Source organism: Zeugodacus cucurbitae, chromosome 4 (assembly GCF_028554725.1).
Source record: "Zeugodacus cucurbitae isolate PBARC_wt_2022May chromosome 4, idZeuCucr1.2, whole genome shotgun sequence".
NCBI classification, from domain to species: Eukaryota; Metazoa; Arthropoda; class Insecta; order Diptera; family Tephritidae; genus Zeugodacus; species Zeugodacus cucurbitae.
In genome coordinates, this window is record NC_071669.1 from 1,549,175 (window position 1) to 1,568,548 (window position 19,374).

Here is a 19,374-nt window from a genome sequence, read left to right on the forward strand (position 1 = left end):
ATTGAACTTGGGCAGTGCAGCTTGTCTGAAAGGCTTTGATTTCATTGGCGGCACAAAGAAAATGATGGAATCAATATTTGCTTATAAAATTATTATTTTTTTAACTACTAATGAATATGGAGGTAAACTTGAACATAAAAAATATATTTGAAAGGAAATAATGTGAAATTACAATATTTGTTCTGACTAAAGAATAAGCTTTCATTTTAATCTATTTTTTTTTTTTAATTCGTGTTTAAAGCAGAGGAAGCTTGTTTCATTGCATGGCGGCTCGTTTGAAGTATTTCTGCAATCGGCTAAATATCCGCTTACTTGATTATTCGTTAATTTACAATTGCACACAAATGAGCGAAAAACCTATGCGACCCTTCCTCGTGGCCAATAGTCAGCGGTAATTAACCTGATTTTACACGAAAGGCCGCCATCAACAATGGACACAAAGCCACCAGAAGCGCTTGCTGCAAAGCAAACTGAAGAAGCTACCGCAGACAATGAAGTCCCGTACGTTTCTTTTTTCCAGCTTATTGAGTGTGAAATGGGAACACGTAGTCGCATGTTAAAGCCGCGATTTAATGAGGAAATTTTCAGAAATAATTAATGATGGCGGCCAACAAGTGAATGCATATGTATGATCAACTCATATGCGAGGTGAAGAGAAGTTTGAAAATGATATGAGAATGGCGTGTAAAGAGCGTTCTTTTTTTTCGAAATAATTGAAACAGTGGCAATGGCAGGCATTGAAGGCAATTAATGGAATGAATAGAAAATAATAATAAAAAAATAATTAAATAAAAATATTTGTGGTTTCGTGCTGAGAAAAATATTTTTTATATCTCTGGCCCCTAATTAATAATTTATTTTCATATTCAACATGCAGAAATGCAGTATGTAGAATAGACTTAGTATATCGAAATAATGCAATCTCTTAGATCATTTTAATCACAGTAGAAAGAAAGAAATTCATAAGTTTTTGTTATAGAAAAGAGTTCTTCAATAACAAAAAGTGAAATTTAAGACATATTCTTTCCATTATATTGAACTATTTCGAAGATAAAATGACTCTTTATAAAACTTGTCCACTATTTTTTCTCATTAACTAGGACTTAGACCTTCCTTCCTTCCAAGAAAATATTCAAAATGAAATTTTTTTCAAAAATATAATATTAATATTGGTCTACAACTTTGCTTCCGTCGTTTTCCAATAGATGTCTCTAGGGTCAAGCTCTGCTCGATTAAATCGATTAAATCGTTTTATATCGATCTTGTGTCAACATTAACCCAACAAAATATTTGTAGAGATCTGTTTGCATCCCAAACTTATTTTCAACTATCAAAATGTCACTTTTTGAGCTGAATTCTCGACATTTGCGGGAAATTTAGCTTTTCTTTTTTAATTCCAAGAAAAGTGCGGCTGAGGCTCATCGACATTTCTAAATGTTTTTATACAAAAAAAAAATTAAATTTACAAAAAAACGACGGAAGCAAAGTTGTAGACCTAATAATATTTTTTTTTCAATTTTTTAAATTTTAAACTTTTAAAAATCTTCTTTTTTTAATTTTAGGAATCCTTAGATACCTTTATCAATAATGCAGTTCAAAAACTATCACCTTAAATGTCGAATTCCAGCCAAGAAAATTCAAATTCCTCATTTTAATGATGTTTACCTTTCTCTTTGTCTCTCCATATGTCTCGCTCTTTTCGAAGCCACATAATATTGCCCTTTGTTTGCCTAACTTACTAACAAGGCAAATTGTGTATTAATTGCGACTTTATGATTTCGAAGATTCATTTTTTATTTTATACACATTTTTTTTTTGTTGGAATTTTTGTTACTCCAATGCCATTAAGAGTAACTTGTTTTGAGCTGCTAACGATCTTTCACACCCATTCGCTAGACACACATAAAAGGTATTAACTGCTGGCCAAAGGCGACATAAGTCGCTTGGACGGTCGTAAATGCGTTTGATATGGCCAATTGCTTAATATGCGCAGACAACAGAAAGAAAAAAATACAAAATTAGAAAAAAAATAAAAAAAATTAAATCGAAAGAAAGGCTAAAATCATATATATAATATATGAATATATATGTATGTAAGCATGCAGCTGATGAGTGTTATAAAACAACCATCAGCACATCAACCATTTTGTGTTCATCAAATTAAAGATATTTTTTTTTACCTATTTATGCCTACATAATTTACAACATCGTTATTTCCATTACTCTTATGTGTGTGTGTGTATATATTATATGACATGCGGCATTTGCTGCATTTTCCGTAAATTTGTCCATTTCTAATCTAATCTTCACAACTGTTGTCTCAACTGTCAGTTTTTTTCCAATTTCCTCAGCATTGCTGCTGCCATTGTTATTGCTGTTGTTGTCTTGTATGGCATTTATGCTGGCTGAAAATTGCACCAACAAACCATAAATCAAATAATTTCGAGTTTGAATAAATTCACATCCTGTTGTGAAATCGTTCGGGTTTTATATTTTTACTCTCAAAAATTGAGTGATTTAAACGATTTTTGGGAGAAAAATGCGATAAGAATTTATATGAATTACAAGTGTATGCTGCTTTGGTAGGGTGTTCATGTTGAGATGCTTGCAGGTAAGGTTCAATTAAATTAATTGGAAACAAATTTTTTTAACCCTTCACTTAATAAAAAATATTTTAAATAGAAAAATGTCTCTAGTTTTATGAGGCTTATAAAGTGTACTCGCTGAGACTGAAGATCTAAGAAGACTTCAGACAATTTTTAAAAAAGCATTAAGGCTTTAGAAACCGAAAAAAGCGTTTTTTTGGCAATTTTTTTTGAAAGGGAAGGAACTGATTGCGGTAAACGGAATTTTAATTTTAAGACGATAGTGTACTATATTTAAGGCTTAAAAATCAATATTTATTATTAAAAAATATTGCAATTTTTTCAAAGTTGTAAGTATTTTTCTGGAGCGCCTGAAGTCTGCACTTGTAAATCGGTTCCGGTGATGGAGGTCGTGCGATGCATCTGACACAGTCGAACCAAATTTTTTTTAATTTTTATAAGTTTCTTTTCTTTATGAACTAAAAAAATACCCAACAAGTTATAAAATTCCAAATTTTTTCGAAGTTTGAAAAAAAAAATCAACTTTTTAAGAAAAAAACTGACTTTAAGTTGCAAAATAAGTAGTTTAAATAATACTTTTGTCCAACTTTTTTAGTTAAAATAGAAGATAATTTAATACTGAAGATCACTTTGGTTTCTTCGATCGGACATATACATATCTATTCGTATTGCTATCGCCGGCACCGTTTTCTAACACTTGTGAATATGAAAACTCGAGAAAACGCGCTTTAAAGTTTCTGCCTGAGCATTCGCACCTGCTCGACGCTCAGCCACTAAAACTGCTCTAGCTTCGAAAATATGTCGAATTGGTCTCTGGAATTTTAAAGACATATTCTTGGATAGTTTTGGAAAAGATTTAAAACAAAACAAAAAAATCTATTTTTTGAAGCCTGTAAAGCAGACTACTGCCTTAACCTTATTATAAAATATTATAATTTACCCAAATTTAGAAATCTTAAATAACAGGTCATCCGTCCATTTTTCATTTAAACCCAATTCCATATATATTTTCTATAACCACAAGTGGGTCCAAATAACTGGTTATTAAAACTCTGATAACTTGCATTTATAAACAAAAAATTTCACCGTTATTTGAAAAAGATTCCATTTAAGCAATCATCAAAGCTCAATAGTGGCATTCCAAACACGTATAAACAAATCATGGCTGCCATTTTTAACCCAATTCATTTATTTTACAAGCACTTCGGCGAAAATCAACGCCAAAAAAACTGTCAAATCAACAAATTGATTTCTAAGCGCGCAATCAATTAATCAAAAAAGCGCCAGCGATGAAGAATTGGTGAAAAAATTCAGAGCAAACAAAAGCATAAACAATACACACTCACACCTCTATGCAACATCGAGGCAGCTACGTGCCCCACGGATTGCAAATATTCCCTCATTGTTGTTGTTGTTGTTGCGAACGGATTGGCTCCAATTATCAATGCTGGACACGCAGGTACAATCAAACATTTATGACAGCGCGCAGACGGAACGGTGAGCAGCGAGGATGACAGCGACAGCCACAGCGGGTGAAGTGTGGAGCACTTTGGCTAATGCTAAACACACATGTATGATGTGGTGTTGTTGTTGATGTTCCATTTGGCCATAAAACATATTTTATGGCATCAGTTGTTGAATAAAAAAAAAACAAAATGCAACAACAACAAACACACGCACCGACACATAAGCCATGAAAGCAGTACGCCCCGCAAGGACTAAGGGGATATAAAACCCCGAATACGATAGAGCAATAACAAATCATAAGCAAAATAACAAGAAATCGTAAAAAATAACAAAAGCAACAACAACAGCAAAATATGCAGAAAAATATATGATGCCAATAAATGGCAATACTTCACATCACTCGGATAAACAAACAATTTATAACGAGTCAAAAGAATATGGATCAGTTTTGACAGGTCAGCGCACGCCCTGAACGCCCTGAACGCCCTGAAGAGAAGCAAACAACCATTCTGCCTGTCGCTGCAGAGCAAGCAACCCTTTTGCACTACCAATGTGTGTATGTGTGCATTTGACGGAGGTTCTCCCTGCCTTCGAGGTGGGCGTTAGTGGCATCACTGGCGGCGATTTCACACCTTTGTTTATTTGCTTAGTGCGTGACGTGTGTTGTTGGTGTTTTTGTAATATATATGTCTGTTGTTTGTAGTATCTTGCGAGCGAGAGCAGAATGTGGAAATCCAATCAAAACATTTTCGATATGTGTTGGACAGAAAATCCTCAAAAATTGGACATCAAATTTGATTTGATGAGAAAATAAGGCAATTTGCATTTTATTTAAACTTAAATTGTGTGAACTTCAGCTTAGTTTGCTTCTTCTAGCTGATTAGAATGGGCTATACACGAGTTTACAACAGTGATGCAGTTGTAGTGTAAACAAAAATCAACTTAACCTTTCTATTTATTTTAGTTAGGATTTCTTGGAACATTTTCGTATTGATTCCAGATCATCTAACTTGAAATAAACCCCTTTTTATTCAGAGATGCCTTATTATACCAGTTGGTCTATTTACTTATTATTATTATTAGTATTTTTTCAAGGGAAACTAAAACTATACCAGACACAGAACTTATGTTCGAAAAGAAGTAACCCTTAGTTTGCGGAACGTCTTTGAGTTTTTTATGATCTTAACAAGAATCAAAGGAGATAGATCAAGGCTTGCATGTATTTATAAATAGCTTTAGTAGTAAACTAAATCCATCCATTAATGGGGTATTCTGGTCTAGGATTTTGTAAAAATCGATTTTTTTTGCATATTTTGGAAGGATTTTTCAAAATTCGACTTATTTTCGGAGATACAGCCGATTTTGTGACGTGGCGTCCGAGCAGTCTTCTAAACTTTAAACGCGTTTTTCTCGAAACTACTTTTTTTTGAGGTGGTTGACATGATATCTCAAGTTCTACTGAACCGATTCCTTTAAAATTTGGTATATATCTTCTTTATACAATGCTCTATCGTGTCTGCCTTGGATTTCCAAAAATTTTGATTTGAAGTATTTTTAAAAAATTCGAAAAAGTCGAAAAAATCGGGTAAATTTGTTTTTTTTTTTAAGTCGACGCCATTTTCTAATTTTTTTTTAAATGGTTAACCCGATAACGACATCCTTACTAATGAAGAATCTTCTTGTTTTTTTTGGTTTAGATCTCTACAAGAGTTGAAATCACATCAACCAGGACGCACCGTTTTTTTTTTTGAAGCCCCCGCTTTTGGTTTTTATTCTTGCAATTTTTTTATATTATTGAAATCTCAATAAAAAACATAAAAAATGGATAGTAAAATGCTTTTATTATTTTATCTTAGTTTAAAAAATGCCTAAAATTCATGCGTCTAGACCAGAATATCCCCTTAACTATATCTCTTCATAGCTGTTAGTTTTTGTTGGAGCGCCGATTTCGATTTCAATAGCTTCTCTACTATGCCAATATCGATATTTTTATAGCCTCTTTAGACGAATTATACTTGTACAGTCATATATCACATCTACTATTAGTCAGATCGGTCTCCAGCTTTGCCCTTGGAATGCTTCCCATACCAAAAAAAGAGAGTCTCTGAGATAAAACCCATCCCCTTATATTCTATAGGATACGTCATCATATCTATTGAAATCAAATTGTTATTGCTTACACACTACTATATATATATAGGAACCTTTCCCTCTCTTATTCTCCTCATTTTCCTTTCGCTCAATATCATTATTTTTAACAATAAAATCACCTAAACGGTCTACCGAATCGCCCAAATCGAAAGCAAATAATAAACAATTACTTTGCGCTACAAAATCGGAAAGTTATGAGTATTTCAGCATGAACCATTACGGGCAGGGTGTCGAAGAACTTAAACCCCGTTACTAAATTTTGCCAAATGTTACACGAAATTTTATTTATTTTAATGCGATTTCATTTCTATTGATTGTTTTACGTCGAAAAAATGCCAAAAGAGCAAATAAACGGCGCATCAGTTGGGACCGACGGCTGCGGTCAATGGATGGACCCTTGTTATGAAGCCACAAAATGCAAAAATGAAAAAAAAAAAATACAAAAAAGAGTTACGAACCAACGGCAGCCCAACTGTAACCCTTTTGCTGTGAGAATACAAATAAGTATGTTTGAGTGCGTGTGTGCACCCTATAGTTTGCGCAATAAAAATGTGGAAAAGAAATCAAATTTGTAACGCACGTTTCGCACATTTTACAGCAACCAAAATCAAATACGGCCAAATTAAATTCAACGAAAAAAAATAACCTCAAATAAACCAATAAAAGGGTGCAGCAACAACACATTGACCGCAACAACAATAACAACAACAGCACTGAAGTTAGCTAAGTCAAACTGTAATTGAATTCGGTCATTTTGCTCTGGTCTATTGATAAGGTCATTTCGACGATTTAAGCGCTAACCCCTGCTCAAATGATATGATTGAAACTGTGTCGGAGTGCGCAAAAAAAGTGAAATCTTAATGGGGTGCAATGCACAGACGGCGACATTTTTTATGCCACAGACCGTCTTTTGCCTTGCCTTTGTTGCTATTGTTGTGCTACATTGATACCCCATTATGGATTTTATAACCCTTCAGCGGAAAACATATAGCGGAGCTCCATATGTGTATTGTCGACATTGTAAACTTCGGTTTCCATCAAATCGTTAAATCAAATGTTGGATTAACGCCGTTAACTGGGTGTTGACCACAGTGGACATATTGGGATTTGTCAGAAGGTAAGGTTGCAAGATTGTACCTCATTTGTTTTGGATATTTTTGACTAAAAATTGAATGTGATTTTATAGAAGAGATTAGATTTTAAGAAATCTGCCGACATACATATGAGTCTAGATACTAAATTTTGAGCCGAACATACCTGAGGAGATCCCGCGTTAGTATTAAACGGTTGAGAGATGGGTTTCTAGTCCGAACCGAGGTGCTGGAACCCATTTCCACTTAACACTACCATATAAGAAGAATCTATATTCGGGGATAGCGACTTATAGACGTGAGAAGAAGCACTACCCGAAGTTGTTTGGAGGCTAAAAAGCAGTTGAATGGTCAATATGGCTCAATTTGGTTCTCTTGGACATTTTTTTCAAAACTTAGCTCCTGAAACCAAATTTAGACTTCACTGGTCTAGGGGTCTACTATTGAAATTTATCGTAAGTTTAAGTTTCCTCGTTCTTTGACCTTATATTCGAGTATTGGGACACTAGTTTCATCATCTTTGACTGATTTCTCCGTTCAACAGCATGTTGTAGCCTCCACAATTCTCAACTGTCTCATAACTTTCTTTGAAACGGTTTACCTTCCAATAGATTTTTCATAATTTCAAATCGAAAATCACTCTCTCCCCTCCGCAGCATTTTTAATTAACTTAATGAAGTGAAAATCCAAATTCTGCCCCGCACTTTACTCAGACTTTCGAATTAAAAATCGAAAAAAGTAATATGCGACAAATAAGTGCCACCGCATTGCATTAATTAATTAGAAAAGTGCACGGCGCTACGCTTGCGAGAGAGCGAACGAGAGAAAGTGCGCCAATAAATAATGTCAAATAAAATTTTTGTCGAACAGTTGTCAGTGTGTCAGCTGCACGCTGCGGCGAATATAATTTATAAGCGAAAACAAAAATCTAATTAAATTGTATAAATCGAATTAACACCGCCCACACTGAGCAACAATGCCCAACAAAAGCAACAACAACACCACCCACACACAACAACTTTACAATAACAATTAAGACGAGCTGTGTACTGCGCCGGAGAAGCCAATAAAGCTAATAAAGTAGTTAGCGAGACTTTTTCCAGGGGGAAAAAACTCGAAAGTGAAATGCAAAACTGTATTTGGCCGCAAACATTTTAGCGCAAAGGTTTTTAATTTGGATAATAACGGTAATAAATTGCCAGTACACAATCGACCTTCTCAGCTGTATTAGCTTGAACACTTTCGTATGCTACTGCAAGTGAGTTGGCTAATATACAGACATACCCACATACATATTTACACAATACTTGCTAATAATAAAGTTTTCGAATATTCGCCGATTGCCTTTGTTGGTTGGTTGGTTCAATATTGAGTCGATAAAAATTCAATTACCATGGTAGCCTGCGCCGAATTGGTTTTCACATTTATTTCTGGAAAGGAAAATACTTGCAACTATAGCGATTCGGAAGTTTGGAAAGACAACAACAACAACAATAATAGTTCTATTTTAAACTGGACATATTTTCGGTGCTTTACTTCCGCCATTTTGTAGGCATTTTTTGACTAAAACTGGAAAAAAAATTGATATTGGGTTTTCTTAGGCTATGACGAATAACTCTGTCTGGTTAGAACCCATTAATAAGGTATTCATAACCTTCTAACCTAAAACAGTTCTGAGTACGTGTAAATTTGATTTGCTAAACCCACCTTCTGTTATTGATTCGCCTTCTTCTTCTTCTTGACTGGCGTAGAAACCACTTACGCGGTTATAGCCGGGTCCACAACAGCGCGCTACGCATCTCTCCTTTTGGCTGTTTGGCGCCAATTGGTAATACCAAGTGAAGACAGGTCCTTCTCCACTTGGTCTTTCCATCGGAGTGGAGGTCTCCCTCTTCCGCGGCTTCCACCAGCGGGTACCGCATCGAAAACTTTCAGAGTTGGGGCACTTTCGTCCATTCGAACAACATGACCCAGCCAGCGTAGCCGCTGTCTTTTTATTCGCTGGACTATGTCTATGTCGTCGAACAACACATACAGCTCATCATCCCATCTTCTGTGGTATTCGCCGTTGCCAATGTTTAAGGGACCATAAATCTTCCGCAAAACCTTTCTCTCGAAAACTACTAGTGCCGTCTCACCGGATGTTGACACCGTCCACGCTTCTGCACCATAAAGTAGGACGGGAATGATGAGGGACTTGTAGAGTTTAGTTTTTGTTCGCCGAGAGAGGACTTTACTTTTCAATTGCCTACTCAGTCCATAGTAGCACCTGTTGGCAAGAGTGATTGATTCGCCTTAGATACCAATAATTATGAGTGTCACGGGCCTTGTGGATGCCACCCATTACTCTGCATATTTTTATAAGTTCAGAAATGTAAGAGTATGTTCAAAATATAACGGGAATTCGTCGAAACAATTCTCAAAATCGATAGTTGGGTTAGACTTTGCTCTTTGACGGCCCTTTAGGGTTCTCTTTGTTTTTGGAAATAGCAAAAAGTCAAGCGGAGTCATGTCTGGCGAATATGGAAGCTGGGACATCGTTACAGTATTGTTTTTGGCCAGGAATTCACGAACAAGCCATGCTCATAGTAACAAGTCTAACCCTAGCGGGCCTATTTTGACAGTTGGACTCTCCAAACCCGTAAAACTTCCAATTCCCGTAATTTTTTTGAAAACACAAGGTAGATAAATATCATAAATATTAAAAATAATCTTTTCGGAAAAGTTTTCCAGTTTCTCTTCATAAAATAAGGACAGACCATGAGTCCATTAGAAATTCTATCTATGAAAAAAAAACCCAAAAAGAGGTCAAAACATCTGAAGCTTAATAACGAAATCAGCATATAAACTCAGTATATGGGTTCGTTCATGAAATTAATTCAAGCTATTTGCTACACTGTGCCCGGCATTGCCAAATCGAACTCAATCGAAAGTTCAAACACCATATCTACATCAGCACTGCGACAGTTTGAAAACTTCGCACTCGACAAACGACTACTGTGAAAGCTACTGCAGCCAAATACACACAGTCGACATCATTGTATTACCAATTTAACCCCCCGAAACACCCGCCAAGGTCCATATTGAAACCATTGAAAAGCTAGAAATCGCCAATAAAAGCCAGAAAAGGCAGCGCACAAAAATTAAAACATTTATTTTTTTTCTATTTGCAAGCAAAACATAGCGAGCAACTAACGCTAAGCGCAGAAACAACAAAAGCAATTGCAACAATAACGGTAATTACGTGGTGGTGGGGGTGTGGCGTGTAGAGAGTGTCAAAGAAATCGCAATCGATGGAAATAAAGTTTTTAAAAGCAATAAAAGCGAAATGTCGCATATTTTTATGACATTTGCGCGCGCGCCAGACCGAACAATGCCAACAACAAGCAACAACCAGCGTCGCAAACAAATAACCTCACTTTTTTTTGGGAAGCAACTCACCTTCATGGCAGCGCCAAATGTCAGCGATTGGCATGCCAAAGGCGCGCGACGCGAATTACGAATATTTTTTATTGCTGTTGTTGTTGTTGTTGCCATTGTTTTAGCGCAATAGTTGGAGATTTTCGACGCTTCGATTAGATTTTGTGATGTTTTTCGCGTTTTGTTCTGCCATTTGATTGTTCGTTTGCTGCAATTTTCTTCGATTTTATTGTGTTTGTGTATTTGTTGGTGTTGTTGTATGTTTATTTAACTTTTTTCTTTTGCGAGTGCCATTTTTGCCGCCATTTTAAAGTGGTGCTCAATGCCACTCGCGCCGCTGTCGCTTGCACACCTTCCATATTCGTTGTTGTTGTTGCTTCCTTTGTTGTTGTTTTTTATATGTTGTTCTTGTTTGCTTGCTTTGTTGTTGTTAGCAACGTCAATTTGAATTTGTTAGCAATTCGTGCCATGCAATCAAATTAGATTCGTTGCGGCAAATTTCTTTTGAACTCATTGCAACAACAACAGCAGCATCAGTGCTAAATGTAAAATGGCAAAAGTATGAAAAAATGGCAATAAAATAAAATGCAAAATAAGAAATCGGAAATTGGAAAATTACACAAATCGAATGACTAAATGAGCACGTTACAAGTGACTGAATTTGTTTATAAAGGAAATGAAGGTCTGTGTCCAAATGAGCAGACAAAAAATGTGAGAAAAGAGCATGGCCCATCAAAGCTATACGGTAATTTGAGGAATAATGAAGGAAGTGTTTCACTAGCATGAACTCTGGATTACGCCAGTCGAAGCTCAAAGTAATTAGCTCGAAGCTGATTCCTAATCCAACAGTTATGAACAATGGCAGTCAACTATATAGTTCCCTAAATCATACTTTCGTAAAATGAAGATGTGCTCTACAAGAGATCCCGACTTGACTGTGTACCATGTTATCTGTCTCTCTCTCTCTCTCTCGCTTTATAGGGGAGGGGTTTTGGTGTTAAAACACACCCTAAACTTAGAGAAAAATATATGTTTGTTGATATGGGTTTGGAATGAGGTTATGATTAAAAAAATCACATCAAATTATAAGCAATTACTATAAGTTACTAGATTTTTGTTGTTATTCATATAATTCGAACTTTCTTTACATTTGTACAAGCAGTATCGCTGAAGCTCAGTGATTAATTGAGGATTACACGGGATCTCACATTCCATGTTATATTTTCCTTGGCTTTTGAAAGAATTCTTCTGGTAATTAGGGTAAGCCAGATCAAAATCATCAAAAGATCAAGAGTTTCTCAATCTATGCCACATAAAACAAGTATCAATTAAAGCTAAATGGACAATAATGACCCTCTAGCCCTGAAAGCTTCTACTATGCAGCGCCACTACTAGCCAACTTAATGGTGCAATATTTTGGCCCTTTAATGGCAACACTTAATAACATAATTCAAACGCACAACGCTCTTTTTAAGCACACATACAGTTAGAAGCACATATGTACACCGCAGCGACGATGCAAGAAAAGCTTTTACCAAGCAAAAAATATAAAAGAAAATCGAAAAAAACGCGCAACGCATGCAATAGCAACAACTCACACCGCAGCGTCGTAAAATGCGCAACTCGCTCGGGCGTGATAAATGGGAGTGCGACGCAGCGCTTGGCACAAAATGAGCGACGGCATAAATGGCCGAAGCAACTGCTTGAGATTGAAGTACGAGTTGGTGGTTTGGAGTGAGATGGGAGCACTTACAAGCTCATATTTGCTAACAAGCTGCCAAATTATGTTTTACGCCTTGTTGTTGCTGGTTGTTGTTGTTGTGACACCACTTTGCTGCTTTGCGTTGCGTGTATGAGCAATCATAAAACAAAATAAACGCCTTTTAAGCAACAACGACAACAACAATAAATAAATAAAAGCGTAAAAAGTTTAAATGCGTCAAGCGTATGAGCGGAGTAAGGCGAAGAGTTGGCCAGCGCGAACACCAACAAGTAAAGTGGCAAAATGAAGCACAGTGGTTTTAATATAGACACACATACACGATGCCATATGTATACAGTGGCTGCAAAAAGGAAATATTCGTTGTTTTCGTTACAAGGGAAGAGTCTTCAGGTTCATTTACCACCTGAGCTCAGCCTAAAAAATTAAAAAAAAAATATTTAAAAAAAAATTGTTCTGAACATTACCTTAAGCTGCATCTTGTGGAATCAGGGTTTCAAGACCTTTACCTCTTAGAACCACACTCCTATTAATCAGGATCTCTAAACATAGTTTTGGTGTAATTGTAAAAACATGGCATGTCTCACGACCTACTGAACATAGAATGGTGGAAAAGGTGGTTAGAGGTTAGATAATTCTTATATAAATTCTTCAAAACTTATGAAATCATCTGTCCACATATTTTTGAAACACACTGTACACTCAGAAATTGAGATACTCGTACATCATTTAGCAAAAACTTTGGTTCACAGTTAGCAGCGTGTAAGTGTAAGTATATTTGTCTACAACCCTTCCCGTCCGCAATGTCGGTATGCCCGCAATATTATCGTGCATATTAAAAATGTACCCTCGCGGCTGGCGCTCGTCGTTGTAGCCGGTTGATGGCATAGCAAAGTCATTTACAAATATTTTAATTGCTCCCTCGATGAACATTTAAGAATAGCCAAAAATAATGATTCCAAGTAATGTGGGGTTTGGGGTACAGAGTGTTGGATTGGGTTAAAGTTCGAGAAAGATTAATTGAGTGGCACGGAGTGGAAAACAGAAAAACTGATGAATGAAAATCTCAAGTGTCAAATGAATTTTGGTAAATAATTTTATATTAAAACGCTTAGAAGTATATAAAAAAAAAATCAAAAATAATGGAATTTAAGGAAAATCTTATTAGGTCAACTTCTCTAAATTGCTAAAAAAAATTTCATCCTAACCTCCAACAAATATTAACACTCATACGAACTCATAAGTACCCCCCGCTAATAACGAACAATTCCGCATAAATAAACCATTTATTATTAAATATGTAACCTGATGCAGTAAAACCAAAATAAATGAGCATAAAATCCATTAAATAAGTAATATTAATTATTATGAGTGCTGTTACCGTTACACGCTTAAAACATGAATAAATCTACCCCCACCGGGAGAAAACTCAAACCACCTGCGGGCTCGGAAATATGCTCGCAAACAGGTTCATTTAATAATGGCGGAGATGGTGAGAGAAAGAGCGCTGGCATGAGCGACTGCTGGTTGGAATTGAGAAAGGGTTGCACGGCGGCTACACTGGGAGAAATTTTCGTAAGATTTAGAATAAAATTTATTAATTTGTTGCTTTGAAGAGTTGCAGAAGCGTGAGAGAATAGAAATTTGGAAGAAATCTTGAGACATTTAAATTTTTAAAGGTTCAATGGTTCCAAATACATCTAGAAAAATTGTATGCGGAGAAATATTAAAAAAAAAGATTCTTAAATTTAATTTAAAATCTTTATTTTTAATTAATAAATACTTAAAAAATCGTTTAAAGAGAAAAAAATGATTATCGAAAATTTTACTACTAAAAAATGTATTAAAAATTAAAATCCGTTATTTCCCAACAAAAAGAGATTTTTCGCCATGTACGAATTCCGTATCGCCTCATGCCTTTGATAGGACTCTTTATGCCTTGTCTGCCTAACGGCGCCACTTCGGCACACACCGTTACTTCCACCTTGTCGGTGATTATTGCCAGCATTCCAAGTTTTGTTGCTATTATTGTTGTTTTTGTATTGCGATTATAGTATCTTCGGTTCATGCGCTCATTTGGCAGCAATGCCAATCGTATTCAGTTATTGTTGTTGTTATTGCTTTTTATGCTCAATTAAAATGTTTTAATGAAAATAAATGCGCTTAATTAATAAACACACATTTTGCGGTAAATGCGAATTTGTACGAGGCGAGACGAAGCGAGGCGCGACGAAATGACGAAATGCACGGCGGCAACAAGCAGTTAACGGTAATGAAAGTGTTACGCACGCTCACTCTCTCTTCATGTGAGTGTGCCGGTGTCTGTGTGTCGGCTTGTTTTCGATTTTTCCTGCGGCAATCGCGCATTGTTAATGTTATTGTTGTTGTTATTATTATTACAATATACTTTTATTGTTTTGTGTTGCTGTCATTATTGTCATGCTGCCCGTTATTGCCGATTTAAATAAATGTCATTTCGACGAAGGCGGCGGCGGCAGCTGTTTATGTTTGCGGTTTGCAATGATTATACAACAAATGAATTCCCTCCCCGCCCCCAACGAAATTGATTGTTGCCGTGTTTTTTGTTAGTGTTTGGCATAAGTAATTTGTTTTTGTTTTTTTATTTTTATTTTTTTTATATTTTTTTTTTGGTTTTACAGTAATGGAAAAAATATATAAAATTGCTTTAAATTTATTTCATTAAAATGTGGTCCATATTCGCTGCATTTTCGGTAAAAGAAGGCCTTTTGAGGTGTGAAACAGTTTTATACAATTTTGGTGCCTACTTTTAGGAGCAGCCAACACATTTGCTTGATCACAGTGATGGCTGATGTCTAAAGGCGACTGTATAAAATCTTGAATTCTTTTAATCAGCGATAAATGAGATTATAACTGTTTATTAAAATAATAAAAAAAATATTTTTTTAAATTACACCATCCATATGAGTTCCATCAGTATTATGGTACCTCTGAGCCCGATCTTAATGCAACGTCGATCGTTGATTAAATTCAATGAAATTTTGAATTAGGCTTGGTTTCTCTTACATTTCATAATTCACTCTGTTGGACCTTTCAGATATGGTTGGCAGAGGAAGCTCCAAGAAAGAAGACGGGTCTAAAATATCCCAACCCTGACAATAATATTATCATATATACATATATGTACAGTTGTCTTCATAAACAGTGTTGATGTCATAATTGTTTGTGCGAAATAACTAGGTCTCAATCAAAAGGGTGCATGCCAACAAAATTTACAGTTATGAGCAGTAAACAACAATAATATCACAAATAAGAGACTCACACACACATCCGTCAAAATATGCACATTTATCAGCGTCATTTAAGAATCGTCTGGAAAATCGTGACCTAAGCAAAATCAAAAATGCAAATTCCGGCCGTCCGACCAAGCAACGGCCAGCCGAACGCCAATTGCTGACGTCTGTCGCCAGAAGCGCTTCCTGGTTCGAGGCAGCAGCACAGCGCCGCCGAAGGCATTAGAAAATTTTAGATACACTTGTTTCTGACTATCAGCATGCAGCAGGCGTAGACAACAACAACAACAGCAATACACACAACAGCATTTATATGCAAAGCAGTGGAGCGCGTGGTGCAGAGGCCAAGCGGCAGCGAGCGGCGTCCGTTTATTGCAGTCAATTGAATTTGCGGTCAAGCAGTTTGCGAGAATGCAAAAATAGAAAAACAGCAACAAAAAAAAAATTCAAAATAGCAAAAATGCACATAACTATGCGTGCGCCTTGGGATAGGGTGGTACGTGGCGTTTGACGGCGGCAAAGAAATCGACCAGTAGGCCTAGGTTCTGACTTTGGCTTTGAGCGCATTCGACGGCAGTGGAAAATGAGTAAGCAGCGCACTGGTATACGAGTATATGATTCAATATGAATGCTTACAGTGTGCGCAGAAGACCCTGTAGGGAAAATATTATATGAACTTGTGGAACGAAATATGATGAAATCGTTATTTTGTCTTCGTAGAAGTTGTGATGGTGATAAACTTAATTGAAATTATAATTATAAACGCTGTTGTTGTTGTTTTAAGAAATCAAGTCAAGATATTTTGAAGGAGAAAGCGCAAGTTTAATTGTCATCGTGGTCATCTAACGAGAGGCCAAAGAAAATAGTTGTTTAGAAATGGTCGGATCATTGAGCGAGGGGTGTTAGATGAGTCGGGTTCGTTGGGGATGCTAAGAGAGAGATTAGTGTCATAAGGCGACTGATTGCAAAAATAACACGTAAAAGATGTGTTCAAAAAATAACGGGAATTTTAAATTTTTTTTTTTGGTTTTGGAAGTGCAATTGTCAATAATTTTGTTTCATTATGTGGATACGATATATTTATACATACATACATGCCCCTGAAGTACGATAACTTTTCATGAATAAAAAATTTTTAACAAACGAAAATTCCCGTTATTTTTTGAACACACTTTGAATTGGTTAGATTGCGGTTTATTCTCGATAAGTAACTGTTCAAATGGAAGTTTATTAATGCAAATATACTCAAACCCCTCATATTTCCTAGAGGGTCTGCACCACACATTTGCACAAATCACAGCTAAGCAAATTGAAAACCAGCAATTACATAAACTATTTGCACATATTTGAATATACTATTTCCACGAACAAGTGCACTGCATGCCGAACGACGATGGCGAGCGAAATTTCGCAATTTCCTTAATATAACTTTCGATGGCGCTATTGAACTTAGAAGTGATCGCATTACACGACTGCAATGGACACCAAATGTACGATGATAATTGTGCAAAAGTGCAACAACAACAAAAAAGAAAGCATTTTATGTGTGTTCGGCTAAGTAACGGTGTATTGCGTTCAAATTACGCGATTCTTGGTATTTAAAGTTATTGGGCGTACGCCCATTTCTCACCCTACTTTCGAGCGGGCGTCGCGCCTGCGGCTAGACTAGAGACTGGCAATTATATATATGTATATATCGGTAGATATATATGTATATGAAAGTTGATATGTACATTCTTCAAATTTTGTAATTGACTCTGAGTTGAGTGCCGTGTTGTTGTTGTATGTGCTTAAGCAGCGCTTTGTTATATATTGTCATTTGAGTCGCTGCAATAATCGAGTAATCATGATGTGTACATTTGTTTATTTGCTTTTTTCCGATGCCAAATTATTAATAAATCAAAGTTTATTGCGCTCCGCTTGCTATTTTCGTGCGCCGTTTTGTTGTTGTTATACTTTGTACAACTCATTAGTTGGGGCTTATGTATACTGATATATGTACAAATGAACATATAAAATGTGTGTTTGTATGTAAAAGTGTATCAAATTAAATTCAACTGATCACTGCAATCGCTGACGTCAACGTCGGCGCCAACTGCATTGATAAACTGCAACAGTGAGGGCAGCTTGTCTTGTTTTTGCTATTTATTGTTGTTGTAATTATTAGCATGCCAACAGATTACGCTAGATTTTACAAAACTAACCCTGCTCTGCTTATTTTTTATAGATATTTTATTAGGTCATTAAAACGCAATCGCCCGTAGACGCCTTCGACCGTATTTTGTTTGACCCACTGTCTTGAAATCGGATTTTTATAACTATTTACTATATTTTGAAAGCCATAATCATCGAATTTCGTTAATTATTTAGTAACTGATACTTAAATCTCTTATCAACTTATGTAATCACTACCTATTTTAATATATAAAATCTATAAGAAACGTGTATTCAGTTCTCATGTGCGTTAGTTTAAATAAAATGATTAGCTTCAGTATATAAAACTGTAAATATTTTTCATTTACCTTTGTATATGTATTTGTATTTCATATTTCTATTTCAATTGTTTTTATTATTATTTATTATTTTTATTTACCTAACATCGTATCAGAACATTGACAATGGAACTGCACAAAGCATTCTAATCTAATTACTACAAGTTCGACTAATTTATTGCCCTAGGTCCTGGATGCCAAACGAGATAACGAAAAAAGTTGTTGGAAATTTTGTTTTCTCAAGCTTTTAGTGAAGAGGCGGCAACTATTTGAGAGTTCTGATGATGTTAATCGACAACTGAAGCATAAAAGTAGACTTATTGAGTATTTTAAATGATCTCGTGCTCAAATTCGGCACTCCGAAGAACAACGGAATAGAAAATAAGTAAGCTTTACAGGCTTCAAAAAATCGATTTCCTTGTTTTGTTTTAAATCTCTTCCAAAACTATCCAAGAATATGTCTTTAAAATTCCAGAGGCCAATACGACATATTTTTGAAGCTAGAGCAGTGTTAGTGGCCGACCGTCGAGCAGGTGCGAATACTCAGGCAGACTTTAAAGCGCGTTTTCTCGAGTTTTCATTTTCACAAGTGTTAGAAAACGGTGCCGGCGATAGCAAAAATAATACATATATGTCCGATCGAAAAAAACCAAAGTGATCTAGCTTCAGTATTAAATTATCTTATATTTGAACCAAAAAAGTTGGACAAAAGTATTATTTAAACTACATGTTTTGCAACTTAAAGTCAATTTTTTTCCTTAAAAAAGTTAATTTTTTTTCAAACTTCGAAAAAATTTGGAATTTTTTAACTTCTTCGGTATTTTTTTAGTTCATAAAGAAAAGAAACTTATAAAAATTAAAAAAATTAATTAAAAATTGGTTCGACTGTTTCAGATGCATCGCACCGATTTACAAATGCAGACTCCAGGCGCTCCAGAAAAATACTTACAACTTTGAAAAAAGTTCAATATTTTTTTATAATAAATATTATTTTTAAGCCTTAAATATAGTACACTATCGTCTTAAAATTCCGTTTACCGCAATCATTTTCTTCCCTTTCAAAAAAATTGCTAAAAAAACGCCTTTTTTCGGCTTCTAAAGCAGACTACTGCCTTAAGATAAATTCGAAAACGGTTAGGCTTCATAATGTTTATT